Genomic DNA, 20,279 nt, shown 5'->3' on the forward strand with positions numbered 1-20,279 from the left:
CTGGAATAAAACCCACTTGACCATGGTGTATTATTCCTTTAACAGACTGTTGAATTCAGTTTGCTAATATTACACTAAGGATTTTCACATCTATGTATATCAGAGATACTGGCCTGTAATTTCCTTTTCTTGTGGTGTCCTTTGTCTGATTTTAGTATCACGTAATGTTGATCCTATAATATGAGTTTAGAGGTGTTCCTTTTGCTCCTACTTTTTGGAAGAGTTTGTGAAGGATTGGTATTAATTCTTCTTTGAATGTTTGGTAGAATTCACCAGTGACACCATCTGGTCCTGGACTTTTGTTGAAAGGTTTTTGATTATTAATTCAATCTCCTTACTAGTGATCAGTCTATTTAGGCTTTCTACTCCTTCATGATTCACCCTAGATATCTGTTTTCAGGAATGTATCTGTTTCTTCTAGATTGTCAAATGTGACAGAGTGTAATTGTTCACACTAGTCTCTTATGATCCTATGATGTGGTATCTGCTGTGTCATCTCTTTTATTTATGATATATTTGAGTCCTTTCCTTTTCATGGTGAGTCTAACTAAAGGTTTGTCAGTTTTGTTTACCTTTTGAAAGAACCAGCTCTTAGTTTCATTAATCTTTCCTATTGTCTTTTTAGTCTCTACTTCATTTATTTCTGCTCTGACCATTGTTACTGCCTTCCCACAGTAAAGGATATTTTAAAGTCGACAGGTCACATGCATCTACAGTATAGTTTGTTTCTATCTTTCCTCCCGCAGCACTATCTTCCTCCCGCTGCAAGCAGCTGAGATTACCAGAATTTGCATTTTAATAGTTTCAGGTCCAAGAATTAGGCTATCAATCTCTACATCATATTATTGACACAACATTCATTTTACTCTTTCATTGAGAACAGCTGATTTGCCAGTGTCTTCTCTGGGTATCTCCATCTAGTCCACACCTTTCTCTGTCAAATAATCTAGGGCATAATATTGCACTATAACCTAAGTCCTGAATAAATGCCACATACAATGTGCTCATACTAGAGAGTGACCACCAAAGGTTTTATCACACTCTTCGAAATAAATTCCAAACAATCATTTCATGAAATGAGTTATTATAGACGTAACACTACTACATAATTACATAATATAACATTATTTACAAAGTTCTTAAAGAAACTTTGCAAGTTTCCTGCTCACCATGGCCCTTTGTTATATATACACAGCATCTCAGCTCAGTGAGGAGGGGCACAATGTCCCACTGTGGGTCTCCTTGATCCAAATTAGATGCTTAAAGTCACAATTTCTTTTCTTTCTTTTTTTACTTTTGAAAGAGGGAGAGTAGGGGGCGGAGAGGGGCAGGAGAAGAAGAATAAGAAGAGAGAGAGAAACTTAAGCAGGCTCCATACCCAGTGCAGACCCAGATGTGGGGCTCGATCCCACAACCCTGGGATCATGACCTGAGCTGAAATCAAGAGCTGGATGGTCGGGGCACCTGGGTGGCTTAGTCGGTTAAGCGTCCGACTTTCGCTTAGGTCATGATCTCGCAGTTCGTGGGTTCGGGCCCCGCGTCGGGCTCTGTGCTGACTGCCAGCTCAGAGCTTGGAGCCTGTTTCAGTCTGTGACTCCCTCTCTCTCTGACCCTCCCCTGCTCATGCTGTCTCTCTCTCTCTCCTAGAAATAAATAAAAACATTAAAAAAAAAAAAAAAAGAGCTGGATGGTCAACCAGCTGAGCCACCCAGCCATCCCATGGCATGTTTCCTCATGTGAAATTAGGGAGCTCACTACATGACCCTTTAATTCCCTTGTAATTCTAAATCCTATGTTTCCCTGACTCCACAAGGCTACTTAGAAAATGGTCAGCCCAGCTCACATTCTTATAGGCTCTGCAGCTTCCAGAACCCTCTTTATAACCTACCTAAGTTTAATAACATCTGTGTGAGGCAAGTAGCATTGACACTTTAACTTCGCTTTGCTAATATTTTTTAAAGGTTTTATTTTTTATGCCATTATTTTATTTTGAGAGACAGAGACAGAGAGTGAGTGGGGGAGGAGCAGAGAGAGAGGGAAACACAGAATCTGAAGCAGGCTCCAGGCTCTGAGCTGTCAGCACAGAGCCCAATGCAGGGCTCGAACCTACGGACTGTGAGATCATGACCTGAGCCGAAATCAGACATTTAACTGACTGAGCCACCCAGGTGCCCCATTCACTTTGCTAATATTGACACTAAGCTCAGTGGGCTGTGGCCAAGGTATCACAGCCAGGTATAAGCAGGACCTTGACTTGAACCCCAGCTCAGAGTTTTCAATTCCCAGTCTGGTTCCTTTCCATTACACAGTAACATCCCTCACAGGGGCACTGGTTTGGCTCAGTTGGTAGAGCACTCGACTCTTGATCTTGAGGTTGTAAGTTCAAGCCCCACATTGGGTGTAGAGATTACTTAAAAAATTAATTAATTAATTAAAAATAAGAATAGTCCTCACAAGGTTTCAATAAACCACCATGAAATCAATTCTACAGGAAATTCTTGCTCTGTACTACAGGTTTCCATGTAAATTAATCTGGACAGTGTCACATGCAGCTGTCATCACTTAGAGATTTTTGTACTGGGCAGTTAATATCATTTTCCTTAGGAAATGTGACAGTCCTGCACTAACATATTTTTGTAGATCACAAACACAGTAATATCCAGGACTCTAATGGGCACTTGGTTGGCTCAAAGATTATCCCCTCCAGGGGCCAGTCTTGGTGAAATGATGGAATGCACTTAAACAATCTTTACCTAAAGGTAGAAAGAGTCCAGGGAGGAGGTAGAGGGTCCCTGACAACTTCCCCCAGGAGGATCAGAGACGGGGTATTAGTTCCCTGGGCTAATTACCACGAACTCGATGGCTTAAAGTAGAAAGAATTTAATCTCTTGCAGTTCTGGAGGCCATAAGGCCAAAAACGGTGTCAGTAGGCCCAGGCTCCCTCTGAAGGTTCTAATGGAAGATCTTCCTCACCCCTTCCAGCTCCTGGAATTCCTTGCTTTGTGGAAGCATAAATGCAACCTCCACCTGCATCTTTACATGGTCTTTTCCCTTGGATCTCTATGTCCTCTCCTCTTTTTATGAGGATGTTAATTGTTGGATTTAGGGCCCACTCTACATAGAGGAGGAGATCATTTCATATCCGTAACTAATTACCCCTGCAAAGAGCCTACTAAAATTTTGATACAAGCAAGAGAGAGGGAAGCCATCCAAAGAGGATTCAGGAGCAAAGATATAAAAGCAAGCAAGTCCTAGGCACATAGGAGGCGAGAAGCACCCAAGGAGAGCTATAAGAAAGTTAGAAGGATGATGTATCGGTCTGCTCACACTGCCATAACAAAATGGCACAGAATACTGGCTTACAAATGTATTCTCCCATGGCTCTCAAGCTAAAATTCCATGATTAAGGTGCTATCATGGTTGGTTTCTGGTGAGACCTCTCTTCCTGGCTTGTAGATGGCCACCTTCTCATGGTGTCCTGCCTTGGCCTTTCTTCTGTGTGTACACACAATGAGAAAGAGAGCAAGCTCTCTGGTGTCTCTTCCTCTTCTTACAAGGACCTGAGTCCTATAAGTTTCAGGCCCCACCCTTAATGACCTCATTCCATCTTCATTACTTCCCTAATGGCCCTATCTCCAAAAATAGTTGCATAGAGGGTTAGGGCTTTAATATATGGACACAATTCAGTCCACAACAAATGATCTGGGGCCAAATCAAGAGGGGTCAAGATTACTAACTAGGCCAAGAAGTCTGACCTCTGTTCTGTCATTAGTAGGAAGATACTAGAAATCTTGAAAATGGTTATGAAAATGTTTCCAAGGGAAGCACCATCCTTTTCACTTTCCCAGTCTATAAAATAAGAGCTATTTTCTAGAAATATCCCATGACAACTGACTACATCTTAGAAGATTAATCTCTTAGAATTTCTTGCTTTCTTTGATATATAGCCTATGAAGCAATTATGTCACCAAAAGATAGAGAATTCATAAGGACCATTGTTCTTTATTCTAAAAGGATTAATGATCACGTAGAGTAGTTTCACCCAAGAGACCCAGGATTCCACCAGTTCTTAGTTCCATCAAACAGACATTATGACACAATAAGATATACCTGTGCGATTAAGATAATAATAATAACAACTGTGGTATGGCTGGCTTGCACCACAAGGAATATTTGCAAACATTTTTCCAAAGCCTTACTCTTATCCAGTTTCCAAAAGAGTTTCTGGTCTTTTAAAATGCCCTGCTCACTAAAATGTGAGATGATAAGCAGCAGTGAATGCCAAAGGAGAGTTGGCAGGATATTTTTGAAATTATTCATCTCTGACTCTTTCCCATCACAGGTGAGGAAGCAAGAGCTCAGAGATGTGCAGTGGTTGGCCTGAGATCCCACAGCTACGGTAGAAAATCTTGCCAGACACAGAAAAGTATCAGAAGTCTTGACTGGTGAAAAATTTTAAACTGAATCAACATTAGGTAGAATTTGCTATGTCCCAGCCACCGTGTGAAGTCAATGTTTCTCAGGCATTAATGTGCATGGGAAGCACCTGGGGGCTTATCAGACTAAAGATGCTGAGTCATTAGTTCTGGGGTGGGGCCTACGAGTCTGCATTTCTTTCTTTCTTTTCTTAAGTTTGTTTATTTTTGAGAAACATGGTGTACTCAAGGAAGGGGCAGAGAGAGAGGAAGAGGGAGCATCCCAAGCAGGTTCCACACTGTAAGCCCAGAGCCTGATGTGGGGCTCAATTCATGATCCAGGAGATCATGACCCGAGGCAAAATTAAGAGTCAGCTGCTTAACCAACTGCAACACCCAGGCACCCCCACATTGTTTTTTTGTTTTTTTGCACACACTCTATTGCACACTTAATAGACTATGGTGTAATGTAAACAACTTTTCCATGCATGGGAAACCAAAAAAATCATTTGACTTACTTTGTTGCAGTGGTCTGGAATCCAACCTGCAATTTCTCCAAGGTGTACCCGTCACAGAGCAGAGGGGTCAGGAGGGCTGAAGGTGCAATGGTAATTGGGGTCATCCAGAAGAAGATGACCTTGGAGAAAGGGTTTGAAATGAAGAGGTACACACATATCTGGTGAAGAACATTCTAGACAGATGGAACATCAGGTGCAAAGGCCTGAAAATGGAAACACGTCTGGAATGTTTCAGGGAAAGCAGGGCCACTGCACCTGGAGTGAAAGAGTAACAGGAGACCAAGTCAGAAGTAATGGGTGGGGGGAAGGAGAAGATCTTGCAGAGCCTTACAGGCCTTGATTAGGGCTATGGTTTTTACTATGAAGGAAAGAGGGAGTCACTGAGGGTTTGGGCAGAGAAGTGAAATTATCCCACTGATGTACTGAGGCACCCAACAGCTGCTACAGGGAGACTCAGACAGAAGCTTAGAGACCAGTTAAAAGGCAATTGCAATCATCCATGCGAGGGATGTTGGTGGTTCTGACTAAAGTAGTAACAGTGATGAGGCATCTGGGTGGCTCAGTCGGTTAAGTGTCCAACTTCAGCTCGGGTCATGATCTCACGGTTCATTAAGTTCAAGCCCCATGTCGGGCTCCGCACTGATGGCTCAGAGCCTGGAGCCTGCTTCAGATTCTGTGTCTTCCTTGTTCTCTGCCCCTCCCCCATTCACACTCTGTCTCTCAAAACTGAATAGATGTAAAAAAAAAATTTTTTTTAATAATAAAGTAATAACAGGTAGGGAGAAGTGATAAGATTCTGGATATCATGAGTTCTTGAAGGACTATGAGGAAAGAGAGGAGTCAAGGGTGCTCCCTCCACTTGAAAGAATGAAGTTGTCCTTAATTGATATGGAAAAGACTTCAAAGGAAATTAACCTGAAGGAAAGATACAGAGTTGGGTTTCAGACTCATGACCCCACGTGGTAACGTAGAGACACAGAATAGATGGTTGGCCATAGGGGTCTGGAATGAGAGACAGCATTGGGCTGGAGATGTATATGTGATAGCTGTTAGCATATAAAGCCATCACACCAGAGGAGATTTCCAAGAGAGTGAGTCAAGTCAAGAAAAACAAGAGATCTAAGATTTGAGCGTTGGATGTGTCAATGAAAAGAGAAGGAAGGAGCAAAGATCCGGGAAGATGTGCCCAGTAAGGTAGGAGGAAAACCAAGAAGCTGGGACGTCTTGGAAGTCAAGAGAAGAAAGGTTTGCTAAAAGACGGAGGTTAACTGTGTCAAGTTTCCTGAAAGGTCAAGTAAGGCAAAGACTAAGGATGAAGCTTTGGCTTTAGCAAGACAGAGGCCCTGGGTGACCTTCACAAGCAATTTCAGGGGAGAAAGGAGAGGAATTTTTTTATCCTCAGAAAGGATAGGAAAACTTCAATAAGGAAGGAAGAAAGGAAAGAAAGAAAGAGGCACAGTGCCTGTCACTAAACCTTTAGGGAGGGGAGAAGAAAGAAGGGACAGTGCCTTTGGCATTTAAGGGACAGACTTGTGTGTAAGCTGAGCAGAGATGTTGTGTGTGTGTGTGTGTGTGTGTGTGTGTGTATAAGCCTTTATTTTCTTATGACTCAACAGATTATGCTGCTAATTTACTGACTCTTTGTTCTCTCTTCAACTGTGTCCTGAATAAGCTTAATCTTTTAAGTGGAAGGAAAAAAAAATTAAAGGTCACCTACCAACAATTAAGCCATCAGTCAGATGAAACCTGGACTTCATTCATTAGGTAAAAGGGATGCTTGCAACATTCTCCTTCAACTCGAGAGTCATTGTTCCCACAATGGATTTTTGCTTTTGATATTGCTGCCACACCTTTGGAACCACAATATTGGGAAATGCACGCTGTCCTTTCTCAGTATTCCATCCAAAGAGGCCAGACTTCTACGTTCAAGGCCAAGCTTGCTCTTTCCATCATCACACACCCCATCTCCCGTAAAATCATCTCCTGTCACGAGTATTCCTGCCAAGTTACCCATTTAGAACTGTCTCTTTCTTTTTCACACAAAGCCATATGTGGAAAGCAGAAGAGATGATATACTTAAACCCATCAGAATTTCAAAAATGGAAGATCTGCCTCAAAAATTCCTGAACAGTACCCTCTACCTCCTAGCAATTACCAACTGCTTATTCTCCCAGTTAAACCAGAAGATAAATGTATTCCTAAGAAGGTACCTGAGACATTACACTGTTCACCTTCTGCTTTGTTTCACTTGATGGAAAGAACTATCATTATCTTCTATGGCTAAACAATGGGAAATTTTCAGTAAAAATCTCATTATTTTAGATCCTACTATGAAAATAACACTAATTCAACCTTGATCGAAGATGACTTTGGTAGCATGATTGAAAAGAGGGCACTGCAAAGAAAATTAACTAACCCATTAATAATGTTCAGACAAGATATTTAACCCACTGAAAACATTATGTATTTGTTAAGGGAAAGCTATCTCTACACTATTCATACAGAAAGGGAGTATATACGGTTATGTATGATGGATAGGCATTCAAGAATTCACTATGTCATTACCACTGTTGCTGCTGTAATTACTGATCTGCACACACTCACGTTCACCAACATTCATGCAAGTATTATACAAACAACGTACCAACCCACTCGTCTTATTTGCCAACACCCACACCCCACCAGCAAGTAGGTTTCCCAGATTTAAAAGATAAAATCACTGGCCCTTTCTTTTTGTCCATAACAACTCTCTCTATATTTGAGTTGTAAATGGACAACTCCCCAAACTGCATTTTCATAATTTTATAATTACAATTTGAGCAGCGTAAAATTAAAAGAAAAAATGTTTTTTCCCAATGGACTAAGAAATAACCTACAAAAGATCTGCCTCTTCTCCATGCCTGTAAAACATATCGCACAGCAGAAGTAGTCAGAATCTGTGCCTAATAACTATACCACAATTCATTTACTAAACTCAAAATAAATAACATGCTTTCTTAAAATGTTATTTTTAGATGAGTTGTATAAGCAACCTGCAGAAGATGAAAATTGAAGGCAGTCCTCACAAGATGTAAGTTTGAGAGGCATATATTAAGAATCTTTCCAGCCCAAGACCAGCAGATGATGAAATCTGACAGATTGGCTGGCATTATCTCCCCCATTCTGGGTGCATGTCTCATACAATCTGCTCCCACGGGGCTGAGCCATTGCCTTGTTCTAAAAACATCAACCACACATATACCACCTCCATCCTGGAAACTGAAGAACTCTACACTGCAGTAAACATTTGTTCTCTGAAGTTTTCTTAACTAAACTTTTAGGATTCAGATCTACCACATGTTAAGAATGTACCAAATGTACAACATTCAGAAAATTTCCTCCATTGCTATCCACAATAGTTCAAAAATATTTGTTCAACAAACATCTATTGAGCACCTGCTCTGTGCCAGGCACTTTAGTAGCTAGTAAAGATGTAAAGCTAAGTCTGAGATTCGTTCTCTCTTAAAGGAGATAAATGTACATGTGAACAACAATGTCACAAACATGACATTACCAGTGCAATAAGCGTAAAGAAGGCAACGTGATTCATTCTGCCTGGGAGATTGAGGAGAGACACACTGACAAGGTCATATTTAAGCTGGGTTCATAAGGATGAACAGGAGTTCACTGAAGGAGAAGGACAGAGAGAGAGTTCCAGATAAAGTCGTGAGACCTATTTGGGAACGTGAAAAGCTAGAATGACCAGGGGAAGGTCACAGAGGGGATTAAAGCTGGAGACAGGTAGGGCAGGACGGGTTTTAAATGCCATGATTTTATTTCATTCTGAAACGGTAATGAATATGAATGCATTTTAACCAAGGAAGAACAATCCAATCAAATTATAAAAAGATAATCGTGGCAGTTTAGAGGATGGACTGAAACAGGGTGAGGAAATTGGGACGAGGAGTGAAAGGGGACCAGAGCAAAGGGAGAGAAGGAGCCTAGAGCCCAGAGGTGAGACATACAGCGATCAGGGACCTTTGGACGTCAGAGTGAAGAAGCAAGAGCATCCCGTGGATCCAGTGATCCCAATTACAATGACAGACGAGAAAGACGTTCATGATCCAAAAGCAGAAATGCAGGAGGAGAAGCAAGTTTGCATGAAGAAGTGAGGTCAGCACTGGCTATTAGGTGGCTTGTCCAAGAATGCAGGAGGAGAGGGGTGGGGGTCAAGCAATCCTAAGGCCAAGAGTCACCAATGCCCAAGTTAAAGTCAGCCCGAAGGAAAACAAGAGACAGAAGCAAGAGAGAAATGGAGGCCCAAGAGTGTATGGACTTGACGGAATGACCTGGATGTTGAGATGCTACAGCAACATGTATGGAAGAGCAAAATCCAAGCGGATGGAGTGTACGTCAGGGGTGGACGTTTTCAGCTGCTTAACTCCAAAGCCATTGCCAAATCTCATCTTCCTAAAACTGGACACTCATTTCCCCAGTTGTTTTTTTGTTTTGTTTTGTTTTCCTTTTGTTTTTGTTTTGTTTTGTTTTTAGTTAGAGGTAGCGATGTGGGGATACAGGAACTGAGCTGGGAGCCAGTGGGAAAACTGTTGCTTCTCTGATAAAAGGAACACACATAGCTGGTCTGCCTTGAGTGAGGGAATGCCACCTAGAGGCTCCTGGGGCTATCTTGTCACCATGAGATGACAAAAAGCCAAGGCATTAACGATGATGAGGTAAAATGTAGGAAGCCTCACTGTCCAGCTCTGGGATATAGGAACTTTTAGGCAAAGTCCACAGAAAAGCAGTATCATCGGGGAAAAAATCAGGCTTCAAGTGGGTCAAAGAAAAGGAAAATGTAGTCCAAGGAAAGGCTGAGGCAAGGAACTGTGCCCTGCTGCGTCCCCAGCACCCACCATGCATTCGCTGAATCAATCAATACTGTGTGGTAGCTTAGTGGAGGGGCTTGAGGGAAGGCCAGCAAAGCAAGGTGGCCGCCATAAAAGGAAAGAGCTGAGCAGCCTGGGGGTGTGGCAGCCTGGTCAGTTAGAGCAGCTTGTCCTTTGGACAGAGGTCTCTGGTCACAGCGAGGAGGGAAGAAGGTGTAGGCTGAAGGTGAAGAGGGGAAGGCAGGCTAATTGTGTGTGCACTCTCTCTCTCTCTCTCTCTCTGGTTCCAGGTCCTGGAATCCAGAGACAGACAGACAGAAGTGCAACTTGGAGAGAAAACCATCTGGGCCAAAATACTGGCCTGGGCACTTTTCTTCAGATCCACTGGGAGAGGCAGTGCTGAAGGCTTTCTGTCTGGGAGGTGTGGAGCCTTAAGACTGTGAGAGAGCAGTCTCCTCAGAAGCTCACGCCAAAGCTCCACGCAGGCACTCTTTAGGGGACACAAGTCATCCTGTAAGGCAATGTTGACTCAGCCTGACTCAGAGGAAAACCATGCATCAACCAGCATCTCTGCTCATCTTATTCTCCTGCGTTGGCTGTGTGACAATACAGGAATCGCAGAGTGCCTGCCTATGGCTAGATTTCATCTGCAAGGACCGATTCCAGAGGTAGGGAGGTGGGCATCAGACAAGAAAGAACTACCCTGCTCCAGGCTTCCGGGTGAAGCAACCTTGCAAGGTGCTGCTGCTTCGGCAAGCTCTCTGGGGAGACAACCATGGCCCGGCAGCTGGAGGAAACCTGCCATCTGAAAAGTGTCCATAGAATTTCCCACAAAACCACACAGCCGCCTAAATCGTACTGCAGCTCCGTTTCCCCTTTAAATACCGCCCTTCCCACACCACTCCTTCCTGTCCTCCCTGCACAAATTCAATAAGGAAAAAAAAAAAAACCTAATGATACCTTATGTGGTCTTTTTACAAATAGGAGCCAAAATATCTATGTGTGTGTATGTGTGCATGTATACGCATGAATAAAATACACATACCAGAATCAGATAGAGAAGAAAAGAAAATTTTCTTCAAGCATTGAAGACATCTGCAGCATGTGGACACTGCTCAGTTCCCAATTTTGAGATGTATTTTCTATCATTTAAATAATATCTAAATGTTCCACTTAAGGAAGAATGACATTTCCAAATGTGAGTTTCCTGCATGTAATTCCGAGTCTTACCAAATTACTGGAGAAGGTAATCTAATTTTGAAGCGCCCAATATATACTCCAGTTACAACTGCATTTAACATTTTGACCCACGTTAGTATCCCCTGCACACATGACCCAGTGGAGAGGACACCTTAACAAAGTACAGCGCCACCTATTGACCGCACACTAAAAACACAGCCTTACGTCCAATAGTGTATATTCAGGCTGACAGGCTCTATGGCTTTGAGTCACATAATTTATTCCATATGAACTGATCTTTAACATTTTTTACAGATTTAATAGAAGCAAAGTAGAGATAAAAACTATTAAACTCTGGCAAGGTATTCTGCCTCACTTCGTTCTTGTAATGTTACTTCTTACATCTCTATTATAGGACATCTTATTGAATATTTGTATTCAAATATAGATGAACCTCACCAGTTCATTAAGTACATACTTATCGCCTACCTGCATGTGTCAGACTGTGTAATCTGGCAAGAGGGTTACAGTGGGAAACAAGACCAACCTGGCCCCTTGGCCTTTTGAAGATAATAATACAGCCTGGGTGGCTCAGTCAGTTGTCTGACTTTGGCTCAGGTCATGATCTTGTGGTTCATGGGTTCGAGCCCCACCCTGGGCTCTGTGTTGACAGCTCAGAATCTGGAGCTTGCTTCGGATTCTGTGTCTCCCTTTTTCTGCCCCTCCTCCAGTCACGCTCTCGCTCTCTCTCGCTCTCTCTCTCTCTCAAAAGAAACATTAAAAAAAAATTTTTTTAAGACAATAATACAGTCAACCTTTGAACATCATAGGGGTCAGGGGCACTGACACCCCCTCCTCCATGCAGTCAAAAATCCATGTAGAACTTTTGACTCCTCAAAAACTTAACTACTAATAGCATACTATTGACTGGAAGGCTTACCAATAACATAGTTAATACATATTTCATATGTTATATGTATTATATACTATAGTTTTAAAATAAGCTAAAGAAAATCACAAGGAAGAGAAAATCAATTTGCAGTTCTATACTGTATTTCGTAGGAAAAAATTGCGCATAAGTGAACCCAAACAGTTCTAAGCCCATGTTGCTCTGGACTCTGACCACTTCTTACCACCTCCACCACGAACACCCCAGTGTTCTCCTCACTGCTTCTGCCTCTGCAAACCCTTCTCAGCAGAGTATAGAGGGAGCCCTTTAAAACCTGGGTCAGATGGCAAGCCTTCCCGGCTAAACTGTCCAAAGTTTCCATCTCATCCAGAGTTGAATCCAGAGTTCTCACTGCAGGAGATGCTTCCTCCCCGCCCCCGCCACACACACACACACAAAATCCCCATCATCCCCGCCAGCCACGCCGTCCTCCTTGCTCTTCCTCAAACCTAACCAGCCTCAGGGTCTCTGTACCTGCCAGTCCCTCCCCCGAATGCTCATACCTACGTGACTCACTCCCTCGTGCTCTCCGAGTCTGTGCTCAAATAGCCCACCTGGAGCCCCTGTCATAAAATCGAAAGCCCCGCCCGTCCGTGTTGGCATCCTGTTATTGCCCTGCTCTACCTCTGTCCATAGTTCTTATCACCATCTGAGCATGTGCCGCTCTCCGCCTTTTAATTTGTTATTGTCTTTCCTGATTAGATTGCATACTCGACAAAGGCAAAAAACCTTATTTCCTGATCTCTCCAGAGCCTAAAACAGTGTATGGCCTGTATTTGTTGAATAAAATCTCTCACTTCTCACTCTCCAGGGCCGTGGTTCCTGAGGACGGGGAAGGGGTCAGATACGGAAAGCTGTCCCCTTAACCCTGCGGTCTAGGACAAAGAAGAGCTTGTCCCACATGTTTGGGGGCAGGGCCAGCTTCACGGGCGTACAGCCCATGCAGTCACAGAGCTCCATGCTCAGCAGGGGCTCCGTACTTGGTTCAAGGATCTGTTGTCACCGACTTGAAATCCTTAATAGCTTTAGAATAAGGGGACCTATGATTTCATCTTGCACTGGACCCTACAACTTATATGGCTGGCCCTGTTTTGAGGGTTCAGGGTAGAGATGTGTGTGTACAATAGGTCACTGAGAACGTCCACTGAAAGACGCACAGTCCTCACAGAGCAGGACCACTTTGGTAAGTCAGAACCACTAATTCAAGGAGGGGAGCGTGGCCCCTGAGGCATATGGGATTTTCATGCTTTTCAGTCTAAAACAGCTAAACCCTTTAGTGAGTTATGGGGTTGTTCCNCTCACAATAGGCTCTGTGGTGACAGCACAGAGCCTGCTTGGGATTCTCTGTCTCCCTCTCTCTACCCCTCCCCTGTTCATTCATATTCCCCCTTTCTCTCTGTCTCCATCCCATCCTCTCTCTCAAAATAAAGAAATAAACATATAAAAAATTTAAAAATTAAGGGGTATCTGAGTGGCTCACTCAGTTAAGCATCCGAGTTTGGCTCAGGTCATGATCTCATGGGCATGAGTTCTAGCCCCACATCGGGCTCTGAGCTCAGAGCCTCAAGCCTGCTTTGGATTCTCTGTCTCCCTCTTTCTCTGTCCCTCCCCTGCTCATATTCTGTCTGTCTGTCTCTCTCTCTCTCAAAAATAAACAAACATTGTTTAAAAACTAAAATAAAATATTTTTAAATAAAACAGGCAGGAGAGTTCCATTCTAGTGAAAAAAAAAAGCAATGATTTATGGTTTTCATTTAGATGCTGCTAAGAGGGAAGAAAGGGTATTGAACCCAGGAAAGAGTGAGCGTTTAGGGGTACGTGGTGCAAACAAGAGACCAGTGCAGGAAGGTAAGGAGGGGACATGAAATATCTTTGAAGACTTAGCAACTGCTTTGTCTCTGCTCAGGAAACCAACAAATGGCTCCTGGTGCTGGCTAGTCCAGCAAACACAGGGACCAGTCGAGCCAGAGCACGGGGGTTCCAGCTGACCCCTGCTGGCTCTCCAAGGAAGTGTCCGTGTGCGTGGTGCTGGCAAGCCCTCCCAGGATTTTTCCAGAATGGTGGACCACACCAAACAAGCAAGATTCCTGGGAGTGGGGAAAGCGGTAAGATGTGCTAAGAAACACTTTCACACGTATTTCATGTAACAGAGGGATGACTGGGTGATGCGTGTGGAAACACGAAGGGGAACAGAGCAGCGCATGTGTCTAGGTGAGGGCTGGAGCGGCATCACAGGCAGTATCCTCTGTTGAGATCCTGAACTACTGGCTAGGAGGCTGCAGTCACTGAACAGAAAAACATGAAACTCTTCTGATATTTGCTTTGCCTCTCAGTTTGCTTCTCTCCTCCCGCCCCAAGTGAGGGCAGGCATGAGAAATTGACAGACAAAAGGCACTTTTTTACATTCAGAGTGGTTACCAGTAAATTCTCTTCGAAATAGTCAATGTCGGATGAAAATCAGATTTTATTTCCATTGATTTAAAGAAATTTATCTGGACAGAATTTTGCCGAAAACTGCTTAACACTCCTTAAGACGGAACAAGAAAATTTATATCACCCTATCTATGACACAAGAATTCGTTTTCATTTCCTTTCTAAAGTTTTCTTTGCTTCCTTTAGGTCAAAAGAACAGTTTCACCAGTGCAAACTGATACTGCCTCACTGTGAAAACTGAGGAAATAAAGGCATAGTTATGCTTCTAGGTCAAGGCCTGCTTTTAAATATACAGGTAAGAGTAACAAGTCTACCACTGTCAAAAAAATCATTCTCCATCAACAGTCTAAACATGTACTAGAAGCTTTGTAACGTCTTCTTTTGAACTTCCCCTCCTTCCTGAACTGTATCCATTCCAATTCCTCTGCAGTGTTCACCTAACGCAATCAATCAACAAACCTGAACTTACTAGGTGTTTACCAGGTGCTTAACAAAAGTATCATTGAGGCTCCGGGTCCTTCACATTTATACCACAGTGGGAACACAATGAAGGGTGATACAATATGGTACGACTACTTTGAGAATTCAAAGGAGGAAAATGCCTGAGGTGGATGGGAGTTTAGTGGTTGAAGACAGACCTGAATTTGTTCTTTAAGGAGGAGGTGGATTCAGACAAGTAGGAAGGGAAGGGCGGAGGGAGGAAAACATTAGCCATGGGGGAAGCTTTCAGAGAAAGACAGACCTACAGAGATGAGAACAGAGGAAAGAGATGTGTGAGGCCAACTAATAATACTTTGAGTAGTAAACACAGTTTACACCAAGGTGACAAAAAACTATGTCTTTCTTCTAGGAAGGAAGGAAGAAAGAAATGGAACATCTAAAAGAGCAAAAGTTGTTCAGACAGGGGAGGCATCTTTGGTTGAATTGTTAGACTCACTTTTTACACTCCCGTGAGACAGAAAGTAGGCAGCCCAGAAGCAAAACTCCGGAGTGAAAATGTGATGTGATTCAAGCCTTTTAAAGCAATAGTTAACCTTGCCCACCCACAAGTTTGTGTAACTCCATACGTCTAAACCAAAGCAAGACTGATGCCATCATCAGAACCTCTACGGTGGGACCCAGGGGATACTAAAGCCGGTGACGGGTGAGTACTGACCCCTTTGTGGCAACTTACCTTAGGCTCCTTAGGGTAAGTAGGTTGTGATAAAGTACAACCTCATTTCTTAATGACAGTAGTTCTCAAACTTTAGGGAGCATTGGATACATACAGCTGAGCCCTTGTTGAAATGTGGACCCGCAGGCCCCATCCCCCAGATGTTGATTCGACTGGTTTGGTAACATGAATTTTAAGCAATGCGCCTACCCCTCAAGGTGATTCTGATACAAGTGATTCTAGGACAGGGGCGCCTGGGTGGCTTAGTCAGTTGAGCGTCCGACTTTCGCTTACGTCATGCTCTCGCGGTTTGTGGGTTAGAGCCCCGCGTCGGGCTCTGTGCTGACTGCCAGCTCAGAGCCTGGAGCCTGTTTCAGTCTGTGACTCCCTCTCTCTCTGACCCTCCCCTGCTCACCCTGTCTCTCTCTCTCTCTCTCTCCTAGAAATAAGTAAAACATTAAAAAACAAAACAAAAAAAACCAAGTGATTCTAGGACTGAGTTTTGTCTTGCCCTGTGAATTGTCTCCCAAGCAAACCCATAAGCTTCAGATTTAATTTTCTAGCTATTGCCATCCAAATTTGGAAGAATGTCTGAGATGCCTCCATTCCAGTCGTGATTTTCTTTTCCCTAGAAGCATTCAGTGTTCTCACCAAGAAGGAGAATTTGTGAGATGCTATTATAAACTGAGTATTTGTGTCCCCGCCCCCCACCCCCCATATATCATATGTTGACATCCTAACCCCCAAAGTGATAGTATTTGGAGGTGACGCCTTTGGCGGGTAATCAGATTTAGATGAGGTGATGAGTCTGGGACCCAAGTGACAAGATTATTTACCTTATAAGAAAAGGGGAAGGCCAGAGTGCCTCTTCTCTCTCTGTCACATGAGGACATAGGAAGAAGGCGGCCAGCTGCAAGCCAAGAAGACAGCTCACACCAAAGACCAAATCTGCCAGAACCTTGACCTTAGACTCCCCAGCCTCCAGAACTCTGAGAAATAAACGTCTGTTATTTAAACCACCAGTCTGTGCACTTTGTTACAGGAGCGCAAGCTGCAAGGCCACACACTGTTCAACACTGAGGAGTGGCAGACCTGCCCTGAGAAGCACCCGAAAAACAACCGCCCCCCCCACCTCTTACCTCTCCCAGAATCATCCATCTTATGTCCAAGGAAACAGACGAAGCTTGAGCACACAGGTAGGTTCTAGTTAAAATATTAACCATCTTGGCCCTCAGTCTAATTCTTCACTAGAACTAAATCTGACCATTTTTGTTAAGCTTTGGTTTGTAAAAACAAAAGGCAGGAAGCTTTGGCTTCCACAGACAGAAGAGCAGATTGTAGTTGCTGTGGCAGTGCTGTGGCTAAGTGGAACGAGCCGTCGATGGGTTTCTCCTGGTCAGACAGGCCCCCGTGGAGGGTGCAGTAAGCAGAGGAGCCCTAAGCTGATTCATTCAACAAGGCCTCCCTGAGTGCCTACTGCGTGCTGGGCTCCCCACGGTGAACAGAACTGGCCATGTTCTCCCCTACATTTCATAGGGAAAGACGGAAGGTACTTTTCAAATGACAATAGACACTGAAAATTGGGAGAGAGATTGGGAGGAAGGAAGCAGCTATATTCGGTGCTCAGGAGAAAGGCCTCTGCGAGACGGACTTTGAAGCTAGGACCTGAATGACACGAAGGAACCGAGCATGTGAAGATCCGGGGAAGACACCAGATGCAGATCCCTGAGACTGAAGGAGCTTGGCAGGTTTGAGGAACAGGAGAGATTCCGGTGTGGCTGCAACCCATGAACAAGAGGGAGGAGGAGCTGGGAAAGTAAACAGGATCCTATCGGGGCGAAGGCACCCCTGTCGCTACGATACTAGAGAACGATTTCACCGTGATCACTCCCGGTGACAAACCCTCCAGGTGACAAACCCTGGGCGTTGCAGGCGATTGCAGCCCTCTGCCTTACACGCCGATAGGACAAGTGTGTAGGTGGCTGATTTCAAGCCTGGGAACCCATCCCCTCCTCCAGCACCCTCCACTCTCCAGGTTGGAGTTTCACCTTTGCCACTTTTTAGCTGGCAATGTATTTAAGCAACCTGAGCCTTGTTTTCCGCATCTGTAAAGTGGGGATAACAAATACCTTACTCATAAGGCAGTGGGCGTTCTGTAACACATGTAGATCATATGCAGAGATAATGTGAGAGTAAGTGGATATAAGTGCTGTTCTTATCCAAGAAGCTTCGTTTCAATTTCTCTAAGACGATACAAAACAATCTCTCTGGAGGAGTCACACTGTAAGTTGGTATTAGTCATTTGCACTTTGGTGTGAATGAGTTTGCAATTTTTTTCTCCAAATTCCCACCAAGTTGGATCTAAGTGGAGCATTCATGGGGTGGGGGGTGAGAGAACTTTTAGATTTCAGAGGAACCAAAGGAAAGCAGAGAAGATGGGGAAGGAAGGCAATAATCTCTGAAATCTTCAGTGTTTAAATTCTTTAAAAGTTTTTTTTTTTTTAAGTACTCTCTACATCCAGCATGGGGCTTGAACTCCTGACCCAGAGATCAAAAGTTGCATGCTCTACTGACTGAGCCAGTCAGTAGAAGCCTTTACTCTGCTTTTCCTGTACACACTGCATCTCAGGGTAACCAAACATTGATGAGAAAAGCTTCTCTTTATAAAAAGCATTCTAGCTAAGCCATAAGAAGCAATGATGGGGTGCCCGGGTAGCTAAGTCAGTTAAACATCTGACTGCAGCTCAGGTTATGATCTCAAGGTTCATGAATTCAAGACCCACATCTGGCTGGCTGCTTTCAACACAGAGCCCACTTCAGATCCTCTGTCTCCCTCTCTCTCTGCCCCTAGCCCATTTGTGCTCTCTCTTTCAAAAATAATAAACATGTAAAAAAAAAAGAAGGGAAAAAAAGAAGCAATGATAGAATTAAAATACTACCATTCAGCAACCTAACGAGATAATAGATGGAGGTAATGATCCTGAAGGGTTGCTCACATCACAGAGAGCCAAGCGTTTTGTGTCTCCTGATAGAAATGCAGCACCAACACCTGTGAGGCATTTCAGCCCTAACTCCAGCCTACATCTTTAGATTGAACGATCAGCTTTATGGAGCCACAGAGAACAAAAGAACATGATAAACATCGTGGGGAACCGATTGCAAAATCCAGACTATGAGGAACTCTCTTGGACAAATCACCCAGTATCTTCAACAAAATAAATTGCAAAGAAAAACAGAGAGTGTGAGTGGAAATCTGTAGATTAAAAACAAAGATTTAGAGGCACCTGTGTGGCTCAGTCAAGTTGAGCGTCCGACTTCAGATCAGGTCATGATCTTGCAGTTCATGAGCTTAAGCCCGCATCAGGCTCTCTGCTGATAGCTCAGAGCCTGGAGCTGCTTTGGATTCTGTGTCTCCCCCTCTCTCTGCCCCTTCTCTGCTCACACTGTCACTCTTTCTCCAAAATAAATAAACATTTAAAAAAAGATTTATGGGGTGTCTGGGTGGCTCAGGGGGTTAAGCGTCCAGCTTTGGCTAAGGTCATGATCTCACGGTTCGTGAGTTCAAACCCCGCATCAGGCTCCGTGCTGACAGTGCAGAGCCTCCTTGGGATTCTCTCTCTCTCTCTCTCTCTCTCTCTCTGCCCCTCCCCCCTTCTCTGGAGCATGTATACTCTCTCAAAAATAAATAAACTTAATTTTTAAAAAGAGTTAAGAGGTCCTTCAACCAATTGCACCATAAGGACAGATCACAAGATCCTGATTCAAACAAATCAACTATAAAATTTAAAACTTATGAAAAAAAAAACTTATGGTAAGATCAGTGAAACTTGACTGGATATTTGATACTATTAAGGAATTGCTGCTAAATTTTTTAGGTGTGATGATGGTATTCTGGTTTTTATTGGGGGGGGAGTGGGAAGGGAGAGAGATAATTTTTAGTCTCATGAACCAGGAGATCATGACCTGAGTCAAAATCAAGAGTCAGATGCTTAACCAACTGAGCCACCCAGCCACCCCTTGTCGTGACTTTTAAAGAGTCCTGACCCTTTAGAAATATATACTGAAACACTTATATATTTACATATATCTGTTTACAAAGGTTTATACAGATTTACATGTGAAATATATAGAATATCTGGGATTTGCTTCAAGTTAATCTAGTAGGGAGATGGGGGTGTTTTTAATAATAACACAATAAGAACTAAAGAAATCAGAAATATCTTAAAATGACTTTATAGTTTTCCTTAAAGATTAGTGCTTCTACACACATTTCATGGATTACCAAACACTCCATTACTTGATGCATTAAAATCCTTTGACACAAGGCATGATAGTAACAATAATAACGAGGAACATTTATTGATAACCTGTGCCTCTCACTAAAGCCAGTCCAGAAACACGCTCAGCCAGAAAACTGATGCAATCACACTGAAAAAGGCAGCAAGAAGAAAAGAGGACCCCCTCCCCGCCAGGTCACCACGCGCTGCTGAAGACCAGAGAGCCAGGTTACCCACCTCCCTAATCCCCCGTCTCTGCGCAGAGCCTGGCCCCCAGCGGCGCGCCAGATGACTGGTGGGGGTGGGGGCTAGGGGGGTGATTCTGTTATCTAGAGCAGGGAGAAAGATGCAGAGAAGATGCAGAAGTCAGTCTGCTTGGACTTGGTAGGAGCCAGTGAACATACAAGACTCCACTCAATCTACCTGAACCCAAAATAGCAACCAATACAAGAAAACCCAAAAAAGTAAAAAAAAAAAAAAAAAAAAAAAA

This window comes from Crocuta crocuta, unplaced genomic scaffold (assembly GCF_008692635.1).
Source record: "Crocuta crocuta isolate KB4526 unplaced genomic scaffold, BGI_CrCroc_1.0 scaffold141, whole genome shotgun sequence".
In the NCBI taxonomy this organism is placed as follows: domain Eukaryota; kingdom Metazoa; phylum Chordata; class Mammalia; order Carnivora; family Hyaenidae; genus Crocuta; species Crocuta crocuta.